This window comes from Mus caroli, chromosome 7 (assembly GCF_900094665.2).
Source record: "Mus caroli chromosome 7, CAROLI_EIJ_v1.1, whole genome shotgun sequence".
NCBI lineage: Eukaryota > Metazoa > Chordata > Mammalia > Rodentia > Muridae > Mus > Mus caroli.
In genome coordinates, this window is record NC_034576.1 from 104567374 (window position 1) to 104572898 (window position 5525).

General features: G+C 48.8%; 1 protein-coding gene across 8 annotated transcripts in view; it reads right to left on the bottom strand.

The window, feature by feature from the left end:
• The window catches only part of LOC110298622 (folate receptor alpha), a 14492-nt gene extending 9969 nt beyond the window's left edge, over positions 1-4523 (bottom strand). Inside the window, exons 1-3 of one of the 8 annotated variants that reach the window (XM_029479146.1) lie at positions 4321-4523; positions 2871-3014; positions 2134-2199 (exon numbers count right to left, since the gene is read on the bottom strand). The gene's annotated coding sequence lies outside the window, so the exon portion shown is untranslated. Of the gene's footprint in view, positions 1-2133; positions 2284-2718; positions 2744-2870; positions 3028-4026; positions 4123-4320 lie in introns of those variants that run through there. The other 7 variants (XM_021167972.2, XM_021167971.2, XM_029479149.1 and 4 more) reach the window with 7 other exon arrangements.
• Between the last annotated feature and the right edge of the window lie 1002 nt (positions 4524-5525).

The window sequence follows — 5525 nt, forward strand, 5'->3', positions numbered from 1 at the left end:
AGCTGAGTGTGAATCCGCACTTCTTCTCTTCTAATTATTGCCTAATTTACTATAGTAAGAAGCTGAAAATGTTGATAGCTCCGTGTCTCTGATTCCTTCCTTCCTTCCTTCCTTTCCTCTCTCTCTCTCTCTCTCTCTCTCTCTCTCTCTCTCTCTCTCTCTTTCTTCTACTTTTTTAAAAGACTGTCCTGGGTTTTTTTTTTTTATTTTGTTTTAGATATTTTCCTCATTTACATTTCAAATACTATCCCGAAAGTCCCCATTATCCTCCCCCCTGGCTTTGTTTTTCAAAACACAGTTTCTCAGTGTATCCCTGGCTGTCCTGGATCTCACCTTGTAGACCAGCTGGCCTCAGACTCAGAGAGATCCTCTTGCCTCTGCCCCCTGAGTGCTGGAATTCTAGTGCTGGAATTGTTTTCCGCCACGCCTTTCTGCCTTTTTTAGGTCAACAGTTCAACAGGCCCTTCCCAGAGATTCTTGGGAGACTTTGGAGCCTGTTCCCTTGAGGGTCAAGCTTACAGCTGATTTAAGACATTGATTTTGGAAAGTGACTGGCTATACCTGTTCCCCGCCCCCTCCTCAAAATGGCTGAAATGTTTCAAATCCTTTACACCTCCCTGTAAGTCCATGTTCTATTCAGGAGTTGATAAAGCTGTCTCAAATGTACTTCCTGTCAGGACCAAAAGAAACTCAGGGCACAGACTATCTGTGGTGCCTATTAGCATAGCAGGGTGCCTGCTGGCCTCCAGGTTCCCTCAGTATCATTACCTATGGCTTCTCTCAGCCCCGAGCACCCTGCCCCCTCTCCTAAACTTTGACTCATAAGCTTTCCCCTCCCCCATCATTCCCTTACAACTCTGGTATTTCAGCTATGTTCTCTTTTGTCTTCCTCTCTTGCTCCTGTTCACACCCCCCCCCCCACCTTTCTTCTCTCATGGCCCAGCTCAGTCCGCTACCCATTTTTAATCTACTACTTTCTCTCTGGCTGTGCTTTCCCTTATACCTACAATAAAAACTGTCCCCTTGACCGTACCTTGAAGTGGTCATGTATTCAGTTTGGACTTCCCAGCTCACAGGCCTATCTTATCTCCATATTAGCATATTTCCCTTAAAATTAATGTCCAGCTGGTATGGCAGAGCACGCCATTAGTCCCAGCAAAGGCAGACAGATCTGATTGGCTTACAGAGCTAGTACTGGGACAGTCAAGGTTACAGAGATAATCTGACTATTTCAGAATAAAATAAAGGAAAAAACAAACCCAAAAGACCTTGGTATCCGGGACTGGAGATATACCTCAGTTGGTAGTGAATTCTCAGAATTTAGGGGCAGGAGGACTAAAAATGCAAGGTCATTTTTAATTTCATACCAAATGTGTAACCAGCCTGGGATGGTGAAATCCTTACATAAAAACAAGTTGGGCAGGGGTGGCACACGGCTTTGATCCCAGAAAGCAGCTGGATCTTTGTGGTTCAAGGCCAGCCTGGTCTATGGAACAAGTTCTAGGGCAGCACAGAAAACTCTGTCTTTAAAAGCAAACCAGAAAAACAGTAACAAAAACTTTGGTGGTGCCGCACGCCTTTAATTCCAGCACTCGGGAGGCAAAGGCAGGCAGATTTCTGAGTTCGAGGCTAGCCTGGTCTACAAAGTGAGTTCCAGGACAGCCAGGGAAACCCTGTGTCGAAAAACCAAACCAAACTAAAAAAAAACTTTGGGTGTCCTGACAGGATCCTCAAACTGCTTAGGCACACACAGCGAGGCACAGAAGGCAGAGTGAGTCAGGGATTGAGTGCCCACCCAACTCTGCTCTCGGCTCCACAGCACATTATCCTGCATTATTCCATCGCCCTTCACCTTCTGTAGAAGCGAGTGTTGAATCTAAAGGCTTGTACTTGCTAGGTAAACACTCTACTGCTGGACCCACCACAAACCTTCCTTTCAGGTGTCATTTTGGGACACGATCTTGCTAAGTCACCCAAGTTGATCTTGACCTCACTCTGTGACCAATTTCCTTGCCTCTGCCTCCAGAGCAGACAGGAATACAGCTTTACACCATCAGACCCAACCTATGCATTCATTCTCTCACTGAAATCTTTCATTCTGGGACCCAGCCAAGTGGCTGTTAATCTACTTACTCTAATCGCCAACTCCAGGCCCAGGAAGTCAGTCCGGTTGAAGCACCAAGGAGTCTTCAACTCCTACTGTGTAAAATACGACCCACCTACTCGGAGCACAGGTTAAAGCCCAGAAAACCTGGCCCAGCCCAGGCCTCTCTCCACTCCCTGCTTGACCATGCGGAAAACAGACACAAATATCTTCAGGTCATTTCACCCGAGGATTAAACATAGAAGAACAAACCCATCTCCAAATAAAGGCCAATTTTATCTATGTGCGACCAACTGGACCTAGTTTGAGGGGCATGCTCCAAGTCCCCCAGCAGGGACTACCCATCCAAATCTGACCTTTTGCCCCAGCCCCTCCCCCTACAAAATGCTCCAAATCACTAAGAAGTTCTGAGTCCTTGCTGACTCCCCCTCCCCCATTTGAATCTTGACCAGTCAGTGGGTTTTTTTTTTTTTTAACTTTTTTCCTTTTTAACTCCCTCCAGTCAGTGTTTCGCCATCTCCCCGTGAGCCACAGTCCTGCAAAGTCTTCACCACGTTTCTAGTCAAGCTTTCTGATCCTGGTCCACATGGGACACTACCCCACCATTACCATACCTGCATCCAAGACTGGGAGAGTCAAGAGCTCAGCACTAGGCTGAAGGACAGACACCACCCACACTAGCTTACAGTTGACCCTTGGGCTGGCTGTGCTCTGACCTATCATCATTTCCAAATCAGCAAATTCTTTAACACATGCTGGGGCTTACCTTAGGGTATGTGGTTCCTGCTGAGAAGTGTCAGGCATCAAACAAGGAAAAGATGGCAGCTCTCAGAGTGCCTCGGGCTTCTTTGTCTCCACTCTAGGCTTCCTTTGCTTTCTTCATTCCAGGAGACTGCCGAGGTTTAGTGGCCTAGGAGACAGAGCTGCGTGGAGCAGGTAGTGGGAATGCAGCCCAGGATTGGAGCCTGAGATTGGGCGAGGCCATTCAGCTGTTAATTATTGCATGTGTGCAGCAGCAGGCCTCTGTAGGGATGCGATTAATAGTACAGGCTCCGTTCTTGGGATGTGTATGGCAAAGGCTGGCCCAGCATGTGTGAGGCCCTGTGTTCAATCCCCAGCATTGCAAGTAAACAAATAAACAAGCAGCTGGGTGGTGGCACATGCCTAGTATGTGTGAAGCCCCGGTTTCAATCCCAGCATTGCAAATAAATAAACAAACAGTTGGGCTGTGGTGGTGCATGCCTTTAATCCCAGCACTCGGGAAGCAGAGGCAGGCAGATCTTTGTAAATTTGAGACTAGCCTGATCTGTAGAGAGAGTTCCAGAATAGTCAAGGCTACACTGAAAGACCCTGTCTCAAACAAACAGACACCTCACATTGTGTCTTGAGCTGCTAAAATCCTTTAAGATAATCCATCCACTACCAACACCCATGTCCTATTATACACATGAATAGGATGAGTCCCAGAGGCCCACACCAGAGCCAATGGCAGGACCGTCACTAGAACACAGGCTTGCAACTTCCAGGCCTGTTGTATAGAATCAGAAGACCCCATGTCCCCAACTTCTCCCAGCTACAAGTTCCCCCAACCTCACCAGCCAGGCTATCACCCACTTCCAGTCACAAGACCCTGATGGCCTAACCTTTCTGACGAGAGCCTCAGTGCTGTGGAAGCCCCGGCTTCCTTCCCTTCTCCACTTGCTCACCTCCGACTCCTGTGACAGGTCTTTACAGGTGTGGGGGAGTTGGGGGAGCCCTTAAGGATCTGAGCTAATTTTGATATCACCCACATTCCACTGCAGCCAAAACAGGACCCCACCCCCATCCATCCCTTACTGGGAGCCCAGGTTGGTGCTGCTGTTGGATAAAGGAGTGGGGAGTAGATTTGAGCAGGAGAAGACTTGGAGTTGTTGATCAGTTACCTGTGCGTGTGTGGCCCCAGAGGAAGGCTCCAAGTTGGACATAGATGTGGGAGTTGTCTCAACCGAAATGTAAGTGAGGTAGTAGAGACCCGTACACTGGTGAATGTCAGGAGAAAGAGAAAAGGGAGGAGGGGAAGGAAGGCAAGGAAGAAGGGAAGGAGGGAGGAGAGAGAGGAGGCAATTTGGCCTCTGGGGGAAAATTAGCCAAAGAACAAGGCCCTACAAAGAGAGACAGGCTCCCAGGAGGTCCCTGGTTCTGTCTTGCTGCCCTTCGCCCTGGCCACTGCCCTGTACCTGAATCCTGTGACACACCAGGAGTGTTTGTCCGCTGAAGATCACAACAGGTTGGGGACTTCTAGAGCCTTCAGCCTCCTTTCTTGTTTATACTTCCAGATCAGCCTGCTGACTGGGGAAGGGTGGGCCAGGTATCTATAAAGCCTAAAGCTGGAGGCCCTTCTAAGATGTCTCTGCCCGGGGCTGATTATTAACTGGCCTTTATGGCTCCTCTATTGCAAGTGAGGTTTGCCCCCTGGGCGATGCTCCTGAGCTCTACAGCTTCTGAATAAGTAACTTTTCCAGTGAGGATTTGAGGTGAAGATTGAGCTAGGGCCTGGAGTGAACACCCTGCCCTGCCTCAGCTCCTGCCTGAGTGAGGAAAAAAAGAAATAAAAAGGAGGCCATGACTGCCCCTAGGTATGGTGGAGGAGAAAGTTTATTGTAGATATGGAGAAGAGCCTAGCCAGAAAAGCATTTGGAAGGGCCCAGAGTGAACAAGACCCTGAACTGGGTCATGGGAGGGGAGAAGGGAAAGCCATGAGACCAAAAGTGCAAAAGGGTAAAAAGACCAGCTTAGCCAAAATGACTGCATTCTATAGAAAAGAACCACTAGAAGAAGGGCAGCCCAGGCCCTGGGCTGGAGAAGGTTTAGGTCAAGGAACCAGGCACACCAGCCAGGAGGATCCTGAAAACACGCAGAGGCTGGGGGATGCTAGGAGAGCTAGGCAGCCTGTGTAGGACCTCCATCAGCTATTCGACTGCATTTGAGACCTAACGCTGCCCTGAATGTTGAAGTGTTGTACCCATCTGGAGCCTAAGTGTTGAGATCATTTGACCACTAGGGAGGGACAGAATTTCACAGTCACCTTGGAGCCAGTCCAAGAAGTATCTCCCTGAGATAGCAACTTATTATCAGCAAAACTGACCGTCAGTGTCTAGTCTGGCCCAGCCTGCTAGTGTCTTGTGACCAGGCTGAAAAAACAGGAATGTGTTTGACAACCCCCCACATCCAACAGTGGGATTAAAGGCCAGGAAGCAAGAGAAGGCCTCCAGATTGCAGGGGAGAGAATCCTGAGCTTTGGTGAGTATCGGCCCCTGATGTGCACCATTCACACTATTCAGAGCTGTGGATACTGGAGTTTGTCTACAAGTCTGGGGTCGTTCGTTTGCTAGAGAGAAGTCTGTCAGGCATCCTGGAGCAGCTTTCTAAGGCTTATAACTCC